Raw genomic sequence first — 25,512 nt, 5'->3', positions numbered from 1 at the left:
CCTTTGGATTTTGATAGGGATTACATTTAATCTGTAGATTGCTTCCAGTAGTATGGAAATTTTAACAATATTAATTCTTCTAATCCATGAGAACAGAATATCTTTTCTTTTTTTGTGTTGCCTTCAATTCCTTTCCTTAAAAGACATAGGTCTTTCACCTCTTTGGTTAAATTTATTCTATGCATTTTATTATTTTGATGCAATTATTATAAACGGGATTGTTATTTTAATTTCGCTTTCTGGTAGTTCACTATTGACATATAGAAACACAACAGATTTTTGTGTATTGATTTCATGTTCTGCAACATTACTGAATTTATTCTAACAGTTTTTTGATGGAGTATCTAGGGTTTTCTATATATATTATGTCATTTGCAAATAGTGACAGTTTTCCTCCTTCCTTTCCAATTTGGATGATTTTATTTCTTTTTGTTGCCTAATTGCTGTGGCTAGGACCTCAAATACCATGTCAAATAAAAGCAGCAAGACTGGATATCCTTGTTGTGTTCCTGATCTTAGAGGAGAAGTTTTCAGCTTTTCACTGTTAAGTATGATGTTAGCTATGAGCTTGTCATATATGGCCTTTATTATGTGTGGTAGATTCCCTCTATGCCTGTTTTGTTGAGAGTTTTTATCATAAATGGATGTTTAATTTTGTCAAATGCTTTTTTTTTTTTTGCATCTATTGAGGGATCATATGATATTTATCCTTCATTGTGTTAATTTGGTATATCACATTGACTAATTTGTGGATGTTGAACCAGCCCTGTATCCTTGGAATAAATACCACTTGATTATGCTGTAAGAGCTTTTTAATGTATTGTTGAATTTGGTTTGATAATATTTTGTTGAAGAATTTTGTATCCGTGCTCATCAGGGATATTGGCCTGTAATGTTCTGTGGCATCCTTGTGTGGTTTTGGTATCAGGACAATATTGGTCTCATAATATGAGTTTGGAAGAATTTCATTCTCTTCCATTTTTTGGAAGAGTTTGGAAAGGATTGGTATTAATTTTTCTTTGAATGTTTGGTAGAATTCTCCAGTGAGGTCCTCTAGTCCTGGACTTTTCTTTGTTGGGAAGTTTTTGATTACTAATTCAGTCTCCTTACTAACAGTTGATCTGTTCAGATTTTCTATTTCTTCATGATTCTGTCTTGGTAGGCTGTGTATTTCTAAAAATGTATCCATTTCTTCTAGGTTTTCCAATTTGTTGATGTATAATTGCTCAGAGTAGTCTCATGATTTTTTTTTTTTTAAAAGAGAGAGAGACAGAGAGCATGAGCAGGGGCAGGGGATGGGGAGAGAGAATCTTAAGCAGGATCCATGCTCAGCTCGGAGCCCAAAGCAGGGCTCAACCTCATGACTCTGAAATCATGACCTGAGCCAAAATCGAGGCAGATGCTTAACGAACTGAGCCACCCAAGCACCCTAGTCTCATGATTTTTGTATTTCTGTGGTGTCAGTTGTAATATCTTCTCTTTTGTTTTTGATTTTATTTGAGTTTTCTCTTGGTGAGTCTAGCTAAAGATTTGTCAATTTGGTTTATCTTTCAAAGAAACAAAGGCAAATTAGTGAAACAGAATTAAATAATATAAAATAAAAATAATGCATCTCAATGCATATGAGACTTTAGAATATAACAAGTTCAAATCAATGGGAAAATATTCAATGATTTATTTTGTGATAACTGTATATACAGTGGGGAAAAATTAAAATGCATTTCTATATCATTAGATAAACCAAAATAGAATCACTATAGAGGGAATATGTATATGGAAACAGTGAAACAAAGGCATGAAAATGAGTTTTTATGTGAATTTATAAACAATCTTGAGGGGTAAAGACCTTTCTACAAATGAACCAATATCCAAAATTCATAAAATGACTGATAAAATTGGTTTAAAAATGTTTTAAAATTGTTAAGGACAAAAATAACCTCTATAAGCACAAACAACAAAGGACAATATAAAAAAATATTTACAATGCTTTAAAAGGTTAATTTTAATTTATTAGCCCTGCTTTACAAAGGTAATTTCCTTTATATACAAACATCTCAGATTAAAAAAATATGAAAATGAGGTAATTATAGTTCACAGAAAAAATTTACAAAGACAAAAAAATGTTTTCAGCCTGAAAAATGATTAATGCAATGAATTTACATTTTTCTAATCTCACATTGTCAAATATTATGCAGTATTGGAGAGGTTATGAGTGAATAAACACTCATACACTATTGCAGGATGAGCCACTTTTTAGAGTATAATTGATAATACCTAGCACAATTAAAAATGACATGTTTGAGACCTCCTTCTAGAACATATTCTAGAGACAGAGCTTCAAACATGTGCAAAGATTTATGTTTGTTGTAGTATTCTTTATAATAGCTCAAAATGGTTTAAGATGACAGAAAAATTCTGAATTATGGAGTAGTACATGGATGTTATAAAGAATGTGCTGTATCATTCTTTTGTTGTATCAATATACACATGTATGTGCATGTATCTATATAAACATATATGTCTGTGTGAGTCTGTATATGTCCATTGTGTGTGTAGTATTTTTTGTGTGTATATTTATATTTATAGTCTGTTTTATGTAAATAACTACATATAAGTCCTGAGATATATGTGTGTGTATTATAAAAATTCTTAGAAAGAACATGAAAAGTAATAGGAGTATAAATGTAACCAACAGTAATTATTTCTAGAGTATTGTTGGAGCTTTCAATCAGATAACTTGTAGTTCTATTCCTATTACTCTGAATTTCTTTTTACCATAAGCGTATATTCATTTTTATAATTAAAAATCTAGTTAAACATTGATTCCCTTTTCATTTAGCTTGAGAATATATTGATCTTACTCTTCTACTTTAATTAAGCTTCTAATCTGTATTCACAATGGTGGGTAGGATCATACCTTGGAGAGAGAGCAGACGGGATGTTTATTATCTTATCTTCTGACCTCATTTCTTCATACACTCTTAACTTAGTCCTCAATCATTAAGGACAGAAAAAAAATTAATTTTTATTGAGAATCTGTTAGATGACAGACATTCTGTTGGAGGGTTTATCTGTATAATTTAAGCCTCACCCCACCCACTGAAAATGGTAGTACAAGCTCCATTCTTTAGGTGATGAAACTAAGGTTCAGATGGTTTTAGAAACTTGCCCCAGCATAATCAAATGAGAATCTGCATCAGAGCTGTGCTCCTTGCACCATTAACAGTGTGGTCCTTGATAGGTTATTTGTTTTCTAAGTGTCAGTCCACTCATCCTATGGATATAACATTGCATCTCTTTTTAACCTTTTGGTTTATTCTGAGCAGCAAGGACAACATGAGAAGGTACTTTGAAAATTGAAATATGAACTATATTATTTCAGAGGTTGCAACTCCTATACCATCAGGCTCAGGCAGGTGAATGAGCTGGGGGCAGGGGCAGCCAAATAGAACATATCTGGGGCCCAGCTTGGCACCCTGAGCTGACAGGTAGGACCTCTCCACTAAACAAATGCAATGAAATATTCAGAAAAGTATTATTTTAAACATGTTTCTAATATTTGGAGGCTGTACAGCAAGATGGTTGGGAGCACAGAAATTAAGTCAGACCAGGATTGAAACCCTGGCTGCATCGTTTCCTACCTGTGATTAAAGGCAGGTTGGTTACTTCTGTGATGCTCAGTTTTACATCTGTCCCACTTTAGGAAATTGATTTATTTTGAAAGAAATGTCTGTTCTTGATTTTTATTATTCCCTTCTTGACTTTAAAATCGTCTTGTTAGTATCTATTAAAAATCCAGTTAGGATAAATATTAAATAAATAAATGCAATCAGAGGTAAACAGAGACCCAGTCTTTCTCATTTTCAATTGATTTTTTGGCCCAAAAAACGGTAGCTGTAAGTTTTTGATGTTATGATTACTTTTGTTTTTAGCTAAGAATTTTAGTATCGGCTAGGCTAGCCTTGAACTCCCAACTAAGCTAAGCACCTACTGTGTTAACAAGGCCCGAAGCACCATGCTGGTGTCCTTATTTCGTTTGTTTTGCACTTCTGTGACTTTCTGTGACAGAACATTTTTCCATGTCCGCTACTTTCTGTAGAATAATGAGAGAAGGATCAAGGTATGATTTTTAAAATTCACACATCTTATTCCCCCCTGTCCCTTAAAAGCCTTATCATGTACCGTGCATGACCTTTCTAGATAGTTTAGTTAGTAAAACTGATGATAGACTTCAGTGCTCCAACTCTGTATGTAAAAGAAATGCAGAATGAGGTTGATTTAATGTTATCCATTTTTTAAAACATAACCCAATATTGCAATTACTTATATAGCTATATAAACATGACAGAGTAAATAAATATCATTTCTGAATTGTTAGCTCTGAAATTTAGATCTAAACCTAGACACTCTTTTCTGTTTTCCTTGCCTTTTTCACTAGTTTATCAGCGATTCTTTAAATGTCTTAGCCAAAAAAACTTTGTTTTAAAAAATAAACAGAATTGATTCCTAAGGATATATTTGACAGAGGCCCAAGGATCCATTAATCTGACTGTGGCTACCAGTTGCAGTCATGATTGTTAAACAGGCAGTATTGATAGAAATACCAAGACTAAGATAAAAGATTCACCAGTTGGGTTGTAATTACAGGATGATATAGTGGCTACATCATTTCAGAAAACAGCCATGATGCTATTTTTTTTTTTTTACTATTGCAGTATTTATATAATATGCTGCATCATTTTTTAGATTTTTTTATTGTTACGTTAATCACCATACATTACATCATTAGTTTTTGATGTAGTGTTCCATGATTCATTGTTTGTGCATAACACCCAGTGCTCCATGCAGAATGTGCCCTCTTTAATACACATCACCAGGCTAACCCATCCCCCTACCCTCCTCCCCTCTAGAACCCTCAGTTTGTTGTTCAGAGTCCATCGTCTCTCTTGGTTCGTCTCCCCCTCTGACTTACTCCCCTTCATTCTTCCCCTCCTGCTATCTTCTTTCTCTTTTTTCTTAACATGTGTTGCATTATTTGTTTCAGAAGTACAGATCTGTGATTCAACAGTTTTGCACAATTCACAGCGCTCACCATAACACATACCCTACCCAATGTCTATCACCCAGCCACCCCAACCCTCCCACCCCCCACCACTCCAGCAACCCTCAGTTTGTTTCCTGAGATTAAGAATTCCTCATATCGGTGAGGTCATATGATACATGTCTTTCTCTGATTGACTTATTGCACTCAGCATAACACCCTCCAGTTCCATCCACGTCGTTGCAAATGGCAAGACCTCATTCCTTTTGATGGCTGCATAATATTCCATTGTGTATATATACCACATCTTCTTTATCCATTCATCTGTCGATGGACATCTTGGCTCTTTCCACAGTTTGGCTATTGTGGACATTGCTGCTATAAACATTGGGGTGCACGTACCCCTTCAGATCCCTACATTTGTATCTTTGTGGTAAATACCCAGTAGTGCAATTGCTGGATCATATGGTAGCTCTATTTTCAACTGTTTGAGGAACCTCCATACTGTTTTCCAGAGTGGTTGCACCAGCTTAATATGCTGCATCTTGAGTTTTAGTTTGAAAAAGAAAAAATATCAACATCTGTACTGTGAAGTGAGTGCTCAAAATATCATCTGTTTTCCTCACTAACTCACTGGAGTTGGGGGCTATGATTTTTCCATTGTTTTACTCATAACCTAAGGTCAGAATGGCACATAAAACAATAGACGATTTTTCAAAAGATTTCATATGTGAGTATTTCCTTTCTTTACTCCGGTGAGGGCCTGAGCTCTGCCGTCCTAAACCACTATCCCTGTTGCCATGCTGTCTTGGGAGGTTAACCAAAAACTGTAAGGTGACTTCTGCTTCTTGAGCTGAAACCCAAGGCACTACCCTTACTCCTGCTCTCAAGTTTCTGGCAGGTGGTCTAGCCCATGGAATAAAAATCATATCCATGGAAATGTTATTGGATATTTGCTATGAGGCTGCTTCAGAAACGAAAAACAAAATCCACTTTTGTGGACCAGCAAACACTTATCAAATCTTTCAAATTTGTATATAAAAAAGCTAATTATCTGGAGACATGTAAAGAAAACACTACTTGACTGAACTAAGCAGTATGTGGGGATGTCTTCATACATGTGTGTCATATGCTCTGTCTAGCTAGTTCATTGTAAATGATAACAAGCACTTTCCCTGAAAGGAGATGTATGAACCAAATTGAAAAGCATTTTAAAGATAGAAAGCTCTCTACCCATAATGCCACTACAGCAAAAAAGCTGTCTTAGATTTTCTAGAGATGTATATAGTGCTTGCTTATACTGCTATTCTTATTTCACCTTGCTATGATCATAGTTCATCCATAATTAGTAAATTCTATGTTTTCCCAGTGATTGGTTTTCTGAAGCATATCATTGTGGCTTTGGATGTGGACCAGTGTCTGCTGGGTTCTCACCACTAACGTTCTTTCCTGGAAGCAGTAGCTATGAGGGAGGTCGGAGAGTGCAGAAGCACCGTGTTCCTATCTGAAAATAGAGGGAAAGGTATCTTTATTATTATTTTTAAAATGGTACATTTACTTATTAAGCACATTTACTAGAAATTATTATATGCTGGGCAACTTGTTATGCTGGTTATAACAATCCCCACCCTTATGGAGATAGTCTAGCGAAAAATCAGACAGTGTGAGATAGTAAGGGAGGTAATCAGGATACTGTGGGAGAACATGCAGGTGACTTAGCATCAAGGGTCATCACAGAGTTTAGTGTGGCCAAAGCAGAGTGTGAGAAAGTGAGCAGAAAGCTGGGGTTGGAGAAGCAGTGGGGGCTCAGGTGGCAGATAGGTAGCTTAGAATTTGTGGATGATGCGTGGAGAAGGGATTTAAGGAGCAAACATGATTTCACTCATATGTGGAATCTAAAAAGCAAATGAATAAACAAGCAAACAAACAAAAAATAGAATCAGACCTACAAATACAGAAAACAAACTGATGGTTGCTAAAGGGGTGGGGGGTCAAGAGAATGGGCAAAATGAATGGGAGTGGGAGATACAGGCTTCCAGTTATGGAATAATGAAGTAATGAAGATAAAAGGCATAGCATAAAGAATATAGTCAATGGTCTTGTAATAGTGTTGTATGGTGATGGATGGTTGCTTCGCTTGTGCTGAGCACAGCATAATGTATAAACTCATCAAATCACTGTGTTGTACACCTGAAACTAATGTAACATTGTGTGTCAACTCTACCCAAATAAAAAAAAGTTTTTAATAAAAATAAAAGCACAAACATAAAAATAAAGAGACTACTGTAGTAATCCCAGTGAGAAGAGATATAATCTAGATTAGGGCAGTTCACAGCAAGAGTGGAGGATATTTAGAAGGTAGAATAAAGAGAAATGAAAGAAAAATAGAAGAAAAAATTACCCACATGACACGACTGAAAAACAACTGGCATAATTCCCATTAGATATGTGTTATATGTATTTCTGTATGTACATATATGTATATATAGTCATAAGCATATTTGTACTTATTGCCTACATATTTTTCATTTTGTAGCAGAGCTTAAGTAAAACTGTGAAGTAGATGAAGTTTGACTTCATCACTGTTCATCTCCTTTGTTAGGGCTTTTCTCCCTAATATGGGCATACCTTCCCTTTCCCAAGTGCTCAGTATCTTTTGGTGTCCCACCCATTCTTTTCCATGTTCTGCTTGTAACCCCTTTACTTCCTGTGCCCTATTATCAAAACAAACCTCTTTATAGGATAGTTTTTTAGACACACTGGTAGGGAGAATAATGGAGTGCCGAAGGTTCATGTCCTAATCCCTGAAACCCATGAACATATCACCTTATATGGCAAAATGGATTTAGCAGATGTAATTAAGGACCTTGAGATGAGATTAGCCTGGATTATCTGGATTGGCTCAATGTAATCATAAGAGTCCTTTAAAAATGGAAGAGGGAGGCACAAGAGTCAGAGAAAGAGATATGAGGACATAAACAGAGGTCAGAGAAAGAGGTATTTGAAGATACTGTGCTATTGACGAGGAAGATGTAGGAAGGAATCATGAACTGAGAAACATGGGTGGCTTCTAAAAGCTGGACAAGGTGAGGGAATGGATTCTTCCCTAGAGTTTTCAGAAGGAATGGAGCCTGCCAACCCCTTGATTGTGGCCCAGTGGAACCCAGTTTGGATTTCTGACTTTCAGAATTTGTGTTGCTTTAAGCCACTATATTTGTGGTAATTTGTTACAGTAGTAATAGGAAACTAATACAGAAATATATCTGAAAGAAGCAGATTTACTCACATGGGATATACATTTGACAAAGTTTAATGTGGGTCTTTTCTTTTTAACTCCAAAAGAAAGACTTTCTATGTGACAATTTTAGACATCGGTCTTCTGGGGAAGATATTTGGGGTTTGGGTGTAGGCAGATGAGTGGTGAGTGGATGTGAAGGGAAGAATTTCCCTGAAGACCTTGACAATACTCAGGCTCCTACAAGTTTTACCAAGGGTCACCAACTCAGTTGAGTTGAACTCAGTGCAAGTTTTGCATGCAAAATTCTTTTGAGTTATGAAGGACTTTTATAAAAATTCTTGTGCATATATGTGTGTGTGCATGTTATGTGTGTGTATCTATATTTTGATATGAATGTGGATTCAGATAACTGCAGTGCATTTTTACATATCCAACTGCACTTATTTTAAAAATCATATTTTGGATTTCGTATTGGCTCAGATAATTACTTCTCAGGGATATTACATTCATATATCTGTAAATTATGATCTCTTCTAAAAGGGAATGTCCTGCATCTTGAATAAACAACAAATGTGGAATGCAAGGGACCTGGGGGTGGAGGGGACGCCCTTGGAAAGATGAGAGGATATTTTCTGTTGGCTGATGGAACTACGAGATTGAATAGATATTCAATGAAATGGAAGAAATAGAAGAACTAGAGTATCACTTGACATACGCATCGTTTTCAATTTATCAAAACCCCTAGTCTCAGAGTCATGTCTGATGCAAACACCAATGATCACTGATCCTCTTTTCTTTCTTTCTTTCTTTTTTTTTTTTTTGATAGGGAGGAAAAAATGTTTAATCACTGTATCCTGCAGGTCCCCTAAAGCTTTAGGCTCCAAGAACAAGAGAATATCAAAGATATTATTGGATCGTGAAGATAAAAGTGATCTCTTGGAAAACTGGGGCTTTATAGATTCAAATTTGCATCTGTAATTGTTCCTGATGTGAATGAGACCTGTCTCTGTGACGGACCCCCATAAGTAAATGCTCTGCTGCATTTCTCAGCATCTGAGGCTTCCTGGTGAGGTTCTAGGACTCCCTCAGAGCATATTACTGTGATCCTCTCTGAATATTTCAAAGGCTGGAAAAGCAGGGCTGGCGACACATCAGGAAGAAGGTGGTGACATCTTGTTATCAAATGACTCTGGAAATGATTATAGAGGGTTGCCAGACAACTTACATTTGTATAGCTTGTGAACATAGATGATCCCATTGGAACTTCACAACAATGGGAGGATGCCAACAGAGCAGACAATTCAAAACCTTTTTTTTTTTTTTTTTTTTAGCCTTGGGAGCTATGCCTAAAAGATGTTTAATTACTTATCTCAGATCACAGACTTAGTAAGTTGGAAAGCCAAGATTGGCACCATGGTCTAATGCTTTGCCCAAAGCTGAATCCAGCACACCCTGAATTTTTCTTTCTTCAAGAGTGATCTTCTGATGCCCTCAAGCCTGAGCATCAGGAGTACTTTTTAAAAAACTGATATCTGGGCTGCACCTGAGAAGCTCTCAGCATGGAGTTTGGAACTCTGCCTTTTAACTAAGTTCGCCAGGGAATGCTTTTACATACCAGTCTGCGAACTTCTAAGCTTTAAGTCTTGTGTTTGTCCAAGTGTCATTTGTGAACCAGCATCAGATCAGCGTCACCTGGGAGATGGTTAGAAATGCAGAATCTCATGCCAAATCCCAGACCCACTGGATCAGGATCTGCGTCATAAGAAGATTCTCAGAGTTACAGACACATTAACGTCTGAGAAGTACTGATACAAACCTCAGCACCAAAGGCTAATAAATGTCTTGTTAAAATCAAGGAAGACACAGCTGGGAATTAATACATTTGACTTTTGGTTTTCCCTAAACGAAGCCCGAGGCAGCTGATTCTCATTTCTAGGTCTGACATAGGAAGGGTGAGGACCTACTCGGTCTTTGACTCTATGTGTCAGACTAGCTTATGGAAAATGTTGCTCTACTATCCAGACTGCTGAAGCAGTGGGGCCCATCAGATATGAAAACTTGAGCTATCTTGTTATCTCTGCAGGCAGTCTGCTACACACAACTGAACCCTGAGATAATCCTGATTAGCATTAAGAACTGAAACTTGAGGAAGGAGATTTTGAGCTAGTGGAAAATTCTGGAAAGGGAATCCCAGGCAAGAATTGAAGTTAGGACCAATACAAGTTGCCTGTACCTCCCATTCCTGGAGAACTTCTGTTTTCAAAACTATCATGGTGCATAGAAGGCTATCAACTGAGGTTAAGATCCCTGAGGAAAGACTTCTGATAATTGGCACTCACCTTACAAAATCGGCAACTCCTTATCCTTTTGGGGAATTTAATATTTGCTCCAGGAAATCCAAGTGTTTTCATCTCAGGAAGATCCAGGGTTTAGTATTGTTTGAGCAGTTAGAAGTTCATGATGGAGAGAACACAGCAGCATTCCTGAACTATTTCCAATATGGGATTCGTATATAATAGGTCACCTGTGAAAAGTTATATGAAGTTGCCATTAGACTCCTATGGTGTGATGTATTCTTGGCTGATGCAGAACGAAAGGGTAGGATTTAAAGGGCCAGAGAAACAAACTGTGCCCCCCATAGTTCCATGCAGAGGTTGGGTAATTTTGACTTTAGCCCATTTTAATGTTCTGATAGAAGAGAGATATAAATGTACACATTAAGAAACTGATACAAATATGGAGCAGAAAGGGATTCTGAAAAAAAATTGTTTTATTAAAGAAAAACATTGCTTTAAATACTTATGTTAATATCTTTAATTAAAAAAATATCTCAACCATTCGAGCTCCCCCAAATCTTAAGAGGACCAAGTGTCATGTTTGATACTTAATTTAAAATAATTTGGTATTTTGAGGCTGCTTTAAATTTAGTCTTAAAGAACAGATATAGACAATAGGGGGCTGGACAAGGATATATTAAATCTATTTTGAGGAAAAAGAATTCCTAACAAAGCAATCAGACTCCAGGACAGCCTTAGCACACACTTGAAAAGCAAATTCAGACAGTATTAAACTTTTAAAAGCTTACTTTGAAGGAATGTGGAATTGGTTAATATCATTTTAGTGAAGAGGAAAGGAAGAGACTGTGTTAGACTGTGTTACATTATTTATCCCAGGATCTTTGAAGGCAGGATTTCTTTTTTTTTTTTCCTCCACCGGTCTATTTTAGTGTTAATGAGCATTAAGCTCATATATCAAAGAGAGAATAATAAACCTTTAAATGTCAACCCAAAGGAGGTCTTTATTTTTCTACCTGCAACTGTGAGGCAGGGAAGATAATTTAGGATATGAAAACTAGAAAAATTACATGAAAATGTAAAAAGGAGAAACTGGAAGAGCATGAAATTGCAGGGTATTTGAAGAAGAAAGGATGTTACCTGCATATTCAACACACACTAGTGAGGGAAAAGAATACTCCTTTAAAGAACTGACAGCGTGGAATTAGAAATTTGGAGTAAAAATTGGGAAATGTAGTCCTTCTGTTTGTCTTTGAAATGACAAATGTGAACATTTAGGCACTAACTTTATCATAATCTATAAAGATGAGCTGATTGATGGCTCGGAATGTAAGATTTCTGTCCTGTACATGATACTAAATTAGAAACGAAAGTAAATAATGAAGGGCCATTTAGGGTGCTGCTAAAGGACTTAAATCATTGTAGTGCAGTTGCTGAGGCTAACAATAGTAAATGTGCTTAGAGTTGAGGGCAGAGTAAAACGTTCCTTTTGAAGACAGCAAGAGCAGGTGTCTCCAAATGAGAGTGTCACAGTGTGCCAGGCAAAAAGAGGTTTGAGTTAGAAAAATCCTTCAAATTGAGTGATTCAACAAATTCAACAGAGAGAGAGAGAAAAAGTTATGGTTCAAGACCATAATACACACCTGGGCATAAAGGAGTTCTCAGAGAGCCCTGCATGCAGCTAACCCAGGCTGATTCTGAGCATATAACTGAGGAGAAAGTGGGAACACATTCAAACAAGCAGCTTATCTCAGAGAATTAAGATGCCTTCTTTTTCCCCCAGCCAAGCTTTTGTTACAGCTGCTTCTGATGCTGTTATTGTGGTTGTTCTTGACTTCTCTCTACTATGTATCCTAAATCTGATTCCTTTTTTACTTTCTTGATACTTAGATGGTCTATAACTTTAAACTGCAGAGCATGAAAGAGTTGAAAATGTACAACCAAGGTGAACTTTGCAAGGAAGCCAAGCAGATAATCACTGATGCCTAGGTTAAGGCAGACATACATATTTGCAGGTTTTCTGGTCCCCTGTGGGATGCGACCGAGGACCCCCTTTGAGGCTTCCCGAAGCTCAAACCATCTGTCATCAGGAATGATATGCTGACATTAAAAATTCAGTCCTTGAGGACTTTTCTAGGTTTTGCAGTTTCTCATTTGCAGGTAAAAACTTAAGAGAGTGGTGATGTCCTATGTCACTATGAGGTTAATCTTTAGCAAGAGGTGGAAGAACAATTTGTTTTATCACTGATAGGGAATAGGGAGCCAGAAATTATTTCATTAAGTTAGCTTAGGGCCACAGACCCATGGGCTGCTATATGGATTTAATGGAAGGCTTCAAAAGAGCTACTACCTCCTTTTCTTTTTTCTTTTCCTCTTTCTCTCTCTTCCTCTTTTTGAGGTCTTTACTGGAAAAGTTGTGCTGCTCATGTACAGAAAGGTGAATTGTGAAGAACATCAGTTATGAGCACATAAAGCATCTCCATGCTGCTCTTCCCTACTCTGTTCACATGTTTACAAAGCCCCTTTCTCCTAGCAGCTCCAGGGCCTTCCTCTGGCTAATGAGAAGATCTGATAGAAAATAAATAAATAAATCTTAAAAAAAAAAAATTCACTGTCCGCTGTTTGTGATTTATTGTGTGGCTCCTACCATATAGATGAATGCATCTGCAAAGAAGAGGTTAGAGAGAAGACAGAGGAGGGCAATGCTTAGCCAAACCCAAGGAATAACTAATGGAAACCTTCCAAGCACCTAACATTTGTAAGAAGGAGACAATTTGGGATTATTATAGGGTCCCCCAGTATTCTTCACACTATTCTGTTTCCATGTGAGGCTAACATGAGTTGTATTTATGAAGAAGTTCATGTGTAATAGGGAGGTGAGGACGATGCTTTATTAAAATAAATTGCAGTCCTATTTTCATCTCAGCATAGATTTTTTTCTATAATCTAGCAATCTTCTGGGAGACCATTTTATTCTCAACCCTCAAAAGCAAACTGAATTTGGGGCACAAACACAAGGTGTGTTTGAAAACAAATGTATTCCCCATCCCATATCAAAAAATAATATAATACAGAGCCAAATAATATTTCTAATAAAATATTTTTACTTGTATGTGCTAGAGATTTTTTCTTTTTCTTTTTTTTTCTGAGAGGAATTTGATAAAGGAACCAGTTATAAAAGAGTGGATGGGTTATAGGGAAACCAACAAGGGATATTGCAGTACCAAAAGGCTAGCAAGAATGGGCAAGGAAGAAACCAGAAAGAGTAACTGCATTGGCAGGGCTATCTGATAGGCCAAGTCATGGTGACCCGGTGGGAGAGAGCTGAAAAAATAAAAATGTTGGCCAACCTCCCTCTCTTCCCATGCAACTATTTCCTGTCCCTACTTCTCTTTGGCAAAAAACAAAAACAAACAACAAACAACATACAAAAAAACCCCACACAAAACCAACCACCCAAAGACAAGCCAAAATGCAAGGGAGTTTGTGGGCGGGATCAATACAGACTAGCCCTTTGGAGCGCAGAGCGTAGTGGGAAAGGGTAGGGCGTGGATCTGGAGAGCTGAGTAGAAGACATCCAACACAACTGCCATTAGCATTTTATCAAATTTAATTCAACACTTTTCAATGTTTACATTTGAATTGTTCACTTTCCCATCTTCAGATCAGTTTCACTGTAGCATTTCCATCATCTGCCCGTTGGGTGCTCTCCCCTAAGATTCCACATGATTTCTTTTGTTCTCATTTTGTCCTTAACAATATCACAAGATTTTTATTGCCTCTCTGCAGCTAGCATCATCCCATGGTGCTAAGTACAGTCATGATTGCTACTGCTAGGTCTCAAATGGGGGCAGTATTCTGACAGCTATTCTTAGATCCCACAGTTTTCTAGAAATTGTGAAATCTATGTTCCGTGAAACATGTAATGCTTTCTCAGATTACATTTATTGAGATTTTATATCCAGAAAATGAATTTGGTTAGTTACTAAGGAAGGGCAAATTCATTCAAATTGTATTTTAGTTTGGACTCCGTAGTGATGCAAAAAGAGTTGACATTTGCAGGTTCACAGCTTTGCCTTCTCACTCCAGAATCCTCTGTCAGTGAGTCCAGTTTTGCTCTTCTCTCTCCTCTTCTGGAGAGAGTGTTTTTAATTGATAAGAGATGTTAGGTCAAGTTACATCAGACAATGATGGAACTGCAAGAGAGTAGCAAAGAAGACAACACTTGCATGGGGCTGGAAATGGAGGAAGCAATGGGAGAATTAGGATGAAATTGTCCGAAATACCTGGAGTGTAAAGGAAGCAGGAATGAGAGAGAGCAAAGGGCATTCCTGAGGACTGTGTTTTGAGAGCTTCATCATTGTTCACGTAAGCAAATATTTTGAGCTTCCATTAAAATTTCATTGGTTGCTGATTGTAATTCCTCAAACCGTGCCACCCCTTTGAATTAAGACTATGTAGATACCAAATTTATCTTAAAAAGTATTCTTTTGGAGGTTGTTAGGATTTTAGACTTTACATAGGCACATAATTGTACTTTAAATCCAATTCATCTCTCTGCACAAGAGTTTAGAGAGACTATTGTAATTGCCAAACTGTTGAAACACTTGTGAACAGAGGGTGTTGGTAGAAAGGGATATCATGCCTGCACTGATGGTTATTGGAATAATAAAATCATGAGGCCACACTGATATTAATTACAAAATTTTAAAACAACCAAACCTCTGAAAATTCACTAAATTAAGAGAGACATAGTTCAGGAATTGTTCTGGAGTCAAGAAATAGCCACTATTCATTGAAGAGGCTGCCAGGTCTGACACTAAAGGATCATATGAACTCAAAGTTACAAAGACTCACTGCTCAGCATGATTGTATGGTAGGCTGAACCGTTACTTATAATCAGATGCCACAATTATGAGTAAATATTTGTGAGCACAGGAATACGGTTCTGTGTTTGTGGCCAGACTGGAACTATGGCATGCCATTTGCTTACAGACAGTATGAGAAGTAGATACCTAAAGGCACCTAAGTCAACTTCATATGAGAGCAATTTGCAGAAATTAAGAACTGGAGTGTGTTTCTACCAAGCCTGCAAATTTCATCTATAGGTAAACTCAATTGAGCTAAGGTAGAAAAAGAGGCAAAATTTATTAATTATCAAGGAGCAGAATGAAATTCAAACTGAAGGTGCTGGGGCAAATGTGAGAAGCCAAAAGTGGTCAAAGTGTTCCCTTGTTCTTGGAAGTTGACACTTGAACTGAAATCCCATTGGGTGGGTGTGAGGAGATCCAGTCATCTTAATTATAGGATGCCCTTCAGCCAGGGTCATGGGAGTTAGATCCACCAATATACTGCCATTGAGGCATAAGCATCATTACTATGACTTGTGGCACAAGGGGGTATCTAGTGGCTCACTACTCCCATGCAATCTTCCCTCCCTATAATGAAGGCAAAGCCTTGGAGAGGGAAATATTAAATGCTTTGAGCCTCATGTTGGTTTCCTGGGGAGTCACCCATTTCCCAGCTTCCCAAAAGTGTGGCTGAACATAAATCATTAACATGGGCACGGCCACAGATTTCACCTCTCCTCCAGTCCACCAAGAGTAATCTTACTGTTTCCAAAGCAATCTTCCTCCTTCCTTGCCTCTCCAAAAAAGGAAGGATTCTTTCCTCATGCAACTGATAATAAAAGGATTTGCAGCAAGAGGGCTTGAGGCTGAAGGCACATGAGAGAAAGCCAAGTGAAGTAGCTGAGTGGAGGGTCATGGGCAGGATGGAGACAAACTTAATATTTTCTGAAGATTATGTAATCTCACTTACTCTTTTGGAAAAATGCAGTTGAATATTTTTGGGTAATTCAACATTTTCCTTTGATCCTGTCAGTCAAAACTATGTGGCTGGGAAGTAACCAGGGAAAGCCAGGAGGGCAAAAGGCCAACCAAGTACTGCCTCTCAAGGACTTCAGCTTGTTAAGTGCTTGTGGTCTCTTCTCGCCTGCAGATTGTCCATCCTCAGCAGTATTCTGTGATAGACCACACGGGTTCTGGGTTTATAACATTTACAGTAGGAACAACAAAAACACCACAGGCAAAATTGTCTTTGGTGGCCTCAATCTCATTTTTGCTCACGTTCCTCTTATATTCTGGGGCCTCTCTCCTCAAACTTCTCAGATTTCTCTACCTCATCTTCTGCTTCCTCTTCCTGATCTTAAAATCTGTACCCTGTGTTATTTGGGGGACGTTATTTCATTTCTCAGGACTTCAAAGTTTTTGATTCGTAAAACGAGGATTCTAATCTCTGACCTGTAATTCATTGTGTTGATAACTAAGATCAAATGAGATAATGAATGAGAACGTGTTTTGGAAATTGTAAAGGGCTCTAGAAATGTAATTAGTTGTAGAATTGTTTAAAGCCTGGCTGTAAACCCCGGCTAGACCTCAGAGTATGAGGAATTTTCACAAGTGCCATTTACTGGGCTCCTCTGCCTGGAGATCCTGATCCAGTTCATGTGGAGTCTTGGCATCAGACTATTTTAGAAGTTTCCTGTGTTTCTACTGGGCAGCCGGTGTTGACCCACTGGTTTATTCCTGAGAGTTCATTACTTCCTCATGGTTGATTTTAATTTCTGTATTCTAGGTCTTATTATGAATTATGAAATTAGGGACTTTGTTTACTCTTAAAGGAATTTCAGCTTCCAGGAAGATATTTGCTCGAGTACCTTCATAGAATTTTTTTTTAAAGATTTTATTTATTTATTTGAAAGAGAGTACAAGCAGGGGGAGAGGGAGAGGGAGAGGGAGAAGCAGGCTCCCCACTGAGCAGGGAGTCGTCGAGGTGGGGTTCCTGGACCCTGAGGTGGGGCTCCTCGATCCCAGGACCCTGAGATCATGACCTGATATGGCAGACACTTAACTGACTGAGCCACCTAGGTGCCCACCTTCATAGAATTTTTTATACCTCCCATAGGATTTGTCTTTTGCTTCTATCTGTGAGGACCAACTTTGAAATAGTCATAGAAGTCATAATTAGGAAATGAAATGAGCAGATTACCAAATCAGGCACATACGAGGAAGGACTAATGTGGCGTATTTTAAGTCCCAGAATCAGAAACCGCAATAGAATCTGTGATAAGGGTTACCTTTCTGACCCAGGGCTTTTAGAAATTCTGGCGACACATTTTCCTCCAATAGTTCCCTTTTCTATCTTGCCCACTCTCCCAGCAAATATAGATTGTTCCCGGTCTCCTTTGTTGTATGAAGATAAAACACTCTAGCCATTGGAACAACTTGGTCGGAATTTATCATTGCATTCATAAGCAGCTATATTTTGACAAGAGGTTAATTAACTTTAGCTAATTTTTCTTCTGCCAGAATGTATGTAGCATAAATTACTCACGTGCAATACAATATTTGATTAATTTACATATAGCCACATCTCTCTATATATATATTTAGAATTTTATTTTTAATGTTAATCACATGACAACTGGCATCAAATTTACAATTACTTTTGTTAAACATTTGTACACTTTATTAGCACATTTATATTCGCATTTTTCTTTGATAAAAAAAATTCCTATCTTTTAAACTGAATTTTTACATGACTGATCATCTGCTTGTCTCCCTGATGCTGAAGACAAGTCTGAAAATTTCCAATGGGATTCAAAGCAGTTATTCTAATCATCACCAGCCATCACCATACCTGCAATTGTTGTTCTGTTTTTTAAAATAATATCATAATGATTGCTTGAAGTATAAAAATAGGAATTATTAAGCATTGCAGCATGCTTTACTTTCATAGAAAGTAACAGAGAAGTAATTCTGTATGTCAATAGCATTGATTGTACAGTGAAGAATTTTAGCTCTTAAGCATTCACATATACCTTGACTTAAGATAAGCTGAAATAAAAGTATAAACTAACAAATCTGATAAACCAGGAATGAAAATGATTTACCAAGAGGTCTTTTAAAGTAGCTCTGAAACTGTTAGGATCATACATTGCTGCTGACACAGTAAATTAAAACTAGTGATTCATTTGTGGGAAAAATGTCTTTTAAGAAAAAAATTTTTAAACTTTACAAATATGTACACAAATTTGTTCATCATCATACTATGTAGGCTTCAAAAAAAAAGAAATGGCTTAAATATCTAAAAATCAGACAATAATAGTAAGGTAAGTGACATTACATTTACTGAATAAACAATTACAAAGTTTTTAAAAAGAACATTTAAAAAATCTTATGAATTGTCTAAAAAATCTTCATAATGGTTAAGATAGCAAATTTTGTTATGTGTATTTTACTGCTAGAAAAAAATCTTATAAAATATGGAAGCAGTGTTTACTAGCATATGATATTAGATGAAAAGCAGAAGGGACTGTGAATAGAGCATTATTAGAACCATGGCAAACATATACACAGATGGAAAAAGACAAAGGACATATTCAGATATCAAAATTGTATTATTTGGGGGCATCTGGGTGGCTCAGTGGGTTAACCGTCTGCCTTCAGCTCAGGCATTGATCCCAGGGTCCTGGAATCCAGCCCTCCCACCCAAGGCTCCCTGCTTAGCAGGGAGTCTGCTTCTCTCTCCCCTTCTACTTCTCCTTCCACTCATGCTCTCTCTCTCAAATAAATAAAATTAAAATTGTATTATTTAACATGGTAAAATCATGGATAATTCTTTTAGTTAATATTCAATATTTTTAAACATTATTTTATAAGAAAACAAGCTTTAACTATTTGAAAATAATAATAAAATTGATTGAATCTATGTGTAGGAGATCAGGGACTCATTTCAAATTATTATTGTCATTAGTTCTATCATCTAATTAGATGTGTAAAGGAACTCAGTAATTTGCTTTTATTTCGGTAGTGCATGTTTCATGCAAGATGTTACTGCAAATAAACAGATTCTCAGATACAAACAAGGGAAAACTAGATATATTTGAATTTGTGTGGGTGAGAAACAGAGGTAGTTATTCGACGTTTCATTTGAAAAACAAGACAAAAATAATCAGAAACAGATACCACTGATGAAACTGATGAAAACATAGTGGCTGTTTTTCTCATCTCTGGTATAAGAATGCCTCATCATTCTAACACTGCTGAGTCCTGAGGGGTGCTTAATAAAACTTCAACTTCTCTTTTAAGCATTAAAACTAAAGAGCAAATAAACACTAACAAATATTTTGATGGAAATCTTTCTGAGATGTATTACACACGTCTCTGCCTTCCTAGGTGGTTTCCACTGAATTGAAATTTAATCCTTTTTGGTTACTTACATTAACTAATTTATTTATATATTCAGGTTTGTCTCGTAAACAATTTATCACTACAGGAATTGATAAGAATATGAAAGAACTGGTGTTATTCAAAGGTCCTGCCTTTCTATGGGCCAGTCCTCATGGACTTATCCTGGGAGAGGGTCAGCAATAATGTAGAGAATCATGTAGATTGAGCTACAAGGTTAGCTCTGTGAGGTTGAATTAAGGCTTCCATGGCTTGGGGATTCTGCCATTAGGTAAAAATGTTTCCCCCAAACCTCAACCTGCTGAGGGAGGCTTTTTAAACATAGTTAATGACATAGTTAATTATGATAAGAGTAAATAATTTGGGAGTATTTTAGTTGAAAGTGTAAGAAAATCCAAATCAAACTGTTTTTTAGAAAAAATATGTTAATTCGAATAAAAATTTCAGTCATGAGCTGAATAGAGATTCCAGAGATGACAGAGTGACAGATGATATTGGGAATTTGACTAGCCAAAGTGGGGAGACATTGCCAAATACCTCAAGCATCATTTTGAGATCTCAAAAAGGCCATACCATTGGAATAGGACTTCTCTACCTCTATGGCAAAATTTTTGAATGATAGAATTGCTGACATTTTGAGTAAGATAACTTTTCATTCTGGATGCTGTCCTGTATATTGCAGAATGGTTAGCAGCACCCCATATCTTCATTGTATGATAATAACATTTATCTTTCAGTTATTACAATCAAAAGTATTTCTGGACAATGCCAAATGTCCCACCAGGAACAAAATTTCCCCCAACTGAGAACCACAGCTCTCGGTTAAGGGCTACTTTAAAGATTTTATTTATTTATTTGAGAAAGAGAGAGAGAGCACATGCAGGAGTGGGGAGAAGGGCAGAGGGAGAGGGAGAAGCTAAAGCCAGAAAATCTTGAAATCTGACAAGAGAGGAGATTCATCACATAAAAGGGATCCTTCTTAAAATTAACAGCTGATATCAGAAACCATGGAAGACAGAAGATAGTGAGATGATATTCTCAAAACACTTAAAGAAAAAAAAACTATCAACTAAGATTTCTATATCTGGCAAACTATCCTCCAAAATGAAGGGAAAACTAAGATATTCCCAGATAAACAGGAACAGAGAGTTGGTCATTAGGAAACCTGCCATGTAAGAAATGCTTCAGACTGAAAAGAAAGGACACTAGACAGTAAATTCACTGTGAATCCACAGTAAATCCAAGGAGTATAGAATACTGGTAAAGGTAACTACATAGGTAAACTAAAAAAGACGGTATTATTGCTTTTTTTTTTTTGCTTGTAACTTCTCTTTTTTTCCCATATGACTTAAAAGACAACTGCATAAAATAATTATTGGTCCTTGTATAGAAATACAATTTGTGAAAATACCAACATAAAGGGGAGGCAGAGCTTATAGGAACAAGGTTTTTGTGTACTATTGAAATTAAATTGGTATTGATCTAAACAAGGTTATTATAAATTAAGACGTTAATTTTCTCCCTAGGGCAATGACCAAGAAAGTAACTCAGAAATATATAGTAAAAGAAACAAGAGAATTATAATGGTACACTATAAAATATTTAATTAACAGCAAAGGATAGCAGTAATAGAGGAAATTGAGTAACAAAAAGATATATATGGAAAAATAAATAGTAAAATGGCAGAAGAGGTCCTAACTTACGGGTCAAGATTTTCAATTAACAGGCAAAAATTGCGAGAATAAATAAAAAATGATCCAACTATATGCTGTCTACAAGAGCCTCACTTTAGATTCAAATAGATTGAAAGAAAAATGATGAAAAAAGACATTCTATGCAAATAGTAACGAAAAGAGATCTGGAGTGCTGTATTATTGTCATAGAAAGAAGACTTTAAATAAATAAAAATGGTTATAAGAGACAAAGAAGGACATTGACAAAAGATTCAATACAACAAAAAGCTATAATAATTATAAATATAGGGGTGCCTGGCTCAGTTGGTTGAGCATCTGCCTTCTGCTCAGATCATGATCTTGGGGTCCTGGGATTGAGCCCCGCATCGGGATCCCTGCTCAGTGGGGAGTCTGCTTTTCTCTCTTCCTTTGCCCTCCCCTCCACTTGTGTTCTCTCTCTCTCTCTCTCTCTCTCCCTATCTCAAAATAAGTAAAATCTTTTTAAAAAAATTATATACTTCGAGCAAAACAGGAAAATAGATGAATTGAAAGCAGAATTGAACAGACAATAGCTGGAGACTTTAATACTCCACTTTTAATAATGGGATAGAACTAGACATTAGATAAGCAAAGAAAGTGTAGTCAAACAACACTATGAAGCAACTTGCCCAAATAGACATCTACATACACACCACTCAGTAACAGGGGAACACAATTTTTCTCAAGTATACATGGAACATTCTCTAGGAAAAACCATTTGTTAAACCACAAAACAAGTCTAAAAATCTTAAAATACTGAAATAATACAAAATATATTTTCCAACAGCAATTCTAAGTGAAATTAGAAGTCAATCACAGAGGGGCACCTGGGTGGCTCAGTTAAGTGTCTGCCTTCAGCTCAGGTCAGGATCCCAAGGTCCTGGGATAGAGCCCTACATCAGGTTCCCTGCTCAGCAGGGAGCCTGCTTCTCCCTCTCCCTCTGTCCCTCCCCCCGCTTGTGTTCTCTCTCTCTCTCTCTCAAATAAATAAATAAAATCTTAAAAAGTCAATCACAGAAATAAATTTGAAACATTGACGAATATGTAGAGACTAAACAATGTACTCTTAAGTAACCTGTGGGTCAAAGAAGAAACCACAAGAGAAATAATAAGATGAGATGAACGAAAGCAAAATCACAGCAAATTAAAACTTATGGCATGCAACAAAAACAAGGTTCAGAGGAAAATTTACATCTAAATGCCTACATTAAAAAAAAAGATATCAAATCAATAACCTAATCTTCCACCTTAAGAAACTAGAGAAAAGAGGGCAAATTACATCCAAAGTAAACAGAAGGAAGGAAATAATGAAGATTAAAGTGGAGATAAATGAAAGAAAGAGTAGAAAAATCGCAGAGAACCGACAAAACCATAATTGGTTCTTTGAAAATATCAACAAAATTGACAAACTTTTATCTACACTGACCAACAACAACAGAAAAAGAGAGATTACTCATTTTTCTAGAGTCAGAAATGAAAGAGGAAACATTACTACTAACCTTATAGAAATGAAGGATTATAATGGAATACTATGAACAATTATATGCTAACAAATTCGATTATCTAAATGAGATGGGCAAATTCCTAGAAACTCACAAACTACTAAAACTTAATTAGAAATAGGAAATCTGGAAAAAAACTACAATAAGTACAGATATTGAATCAGCAGCCAGAAAAACAAAACCAAAAAACTTCCAGCAAAGATCTCCAACTCTTTCAAAGTACTTAAGTTGCTGTTATATAAATGCCAAAGCTAAACAAAGATATCACAAGAAAGGAAAAGTATAGACCAATATCCCTTATGAATATAACTGCAAAATTCCTCAATAAGATATTAGCAATCTGAATCCAGCAGCATATTAAAAAGATAGTATATCATGACCACATGGAATTTATCCAGTAATGCAAGGGTTATTCAACATACAAATATCAATCATTCCAATATGTCTTATATTCAGCATTGCAATGGAATATCTAGACTGTGAAATTACTCAAGAAAAAGAAAGAAAAGACATCCAGATTGGAAAGGAAGAAGTAAATCTATCTCTATTCTGAAATGACATCATATCTATTGAAAACCCTAAAGAACCTACAAAAAATATGAGCACTAATAAGTTCAGCAAAGTTTCAGGATAAAAATCAATATGCAAAAAATCAGTTACATTTCTATACACTAGCAATGAACAATCTGAAAATGGCATTAAGAAAACAGTTCCGTTTATGGTAGCACCAAAAATAATAATACAGGAAAAGATTAACCAAAATGTGTAAGACATATACATTGAAAATTGTAAAATGCTGAAAGAAATTAAAGAAGATCTAAATAAATGGAAAAAACATTTGTGTTTATGGATTGGAAATCTTAGTATTTGGAGTTCCAGAAGAAGAGGAGGGAGAGACTGGGACATAAAAAATATTTGAAGAAATAGTATGTTAAATAGTTTGCAAATTTAGTGAAAAATATGTCCACATGTCCTCTAAATCTCAAGGAGAATAAACACAACCAGAACTAGATCATTTAAATACTACTAAAATTCATGAGGTGCCTGGGTGGCTGAGTCAGTTGAGCATCTGACTTGATTTCAGCTCAGGTCATGATCTCAGGGTCGTGAGATTGAGCCCCGTGTCAGGCTCCACACTCAGCAGGGAGTCTGCTTGAGATTCTCTGTCTCTCTCTCTCCCCCTCTGCCCCTCCCTCATGCTCTCTCTCTCTCAAATAAAGAAATAAAATATTTAAATATTCCTAAAATTCAGTAAAAAAAAATCAATACCCCAAATAGACAAAAAGTTACTTTATAAAGAATGGTATACATACGGCTAATAGACACATGAAAAATGCTTACCATTGTTAATCATCAGGGATATGCAAATAAGATATCATGTAGAGTGCTATAAAATTAAGCAGATTGTCAATACTCAGTATTGATGAGGATATAGAGCAACTGGATTTCTCATGCGTTGGTAGAGGGAATGTAAAATGGAAGAACCACTTTAGGAAACTGGAAATTTCTTATAAGGTTAAATTCCTATCCCTAATCTGACCCAGCACTCTCATTTCTAATCATTCATACAAGAGAAATAAAAATACATGTCCATAAAAACACTTTACAGAAATTTTCACAGCAGTTTTACTCATAAAATCTCCCAGATGGAAATAATCTTAATATCCACCAGAAGGAGAATGAAAAAATAGGAGATACCACTCAGTAATAAAAAGGAACAAACTAGTGATAACAATGGGGCTGCCAAAGTGGGGATGAAAGGTAATTGACATGGGAGCTTTCCAGAATAAAAACTCTGGAATGACATAAATATTCTATATTGTGATAGGCATGTGGGTTGCATGGGTGTACACATTTGTCAATACTAATTGAACTGCACTCTGGAAATCTGTACGTATCTCCATAAATAATAAAAAGAGAAATGCTTACTGGGACAAGATAGGTACAAATAATGTAAGCTTTGATTTTTTTCTCCCTAAATATAGTTTACTCTCTCTCACTTTTAAGATTACACCAGAGACAGTATGAGAAATTCAAAACTCTTGGTTAAGGAAAATAGTTGTATTTAGCAAGTCAGAGAAGCCTGAGAAATTCAACATTAATGTCGTGCTCCTTTTGAGTTCCTATAGTTTTATGCTGCAGAGATGGAAGTTAGGGTTTATTCAATATGCTTTATGCTCCCCAAATGCCTGGTTATTGAAGAGATGCTTATCTTCATTCTCCAACACCTGCAGAGGCTCATAACGCACTCCATTTGTATTTTTAAATCTCCTGGTGGGTAAGCAGAAATGAGAAATATTTGGAAGCTCTATGACTTCCTTCCTTCTGATTTTAAGTTTAAGGAGAATCTTTAATCAAACAAACTATAATTCTTTGGGGACAATATTTTATATATTTCTTGCTAATCTTGAAGCTGTTTCTATGGAATTATCCTATTTTTTTTAAATAAAAGCTGACATTTTGAATTAATCTTC

The sequence above is a fragment of the Eumetopias jubatus genome, unplaced genomic scaffold (genome assembly GCF_037043125.1).
Source record: "Eumetopias jubatus isolate StellerSeaLion01/CBP00866 unplaced genomic scaffold, mEumJub1_p1.0 scaffold_3, whole genome shotgun sequence".
Classification (NCBI taxonomy): domain Eukaryota; kingdom Metazoa; phylum Chordata; class Mammalia; order Carnivora; family Otariidae; genus Eumetopias; species Eumetopias jubatus.
Note: the sequence above shows the minus strand (reverse complement) of the source record.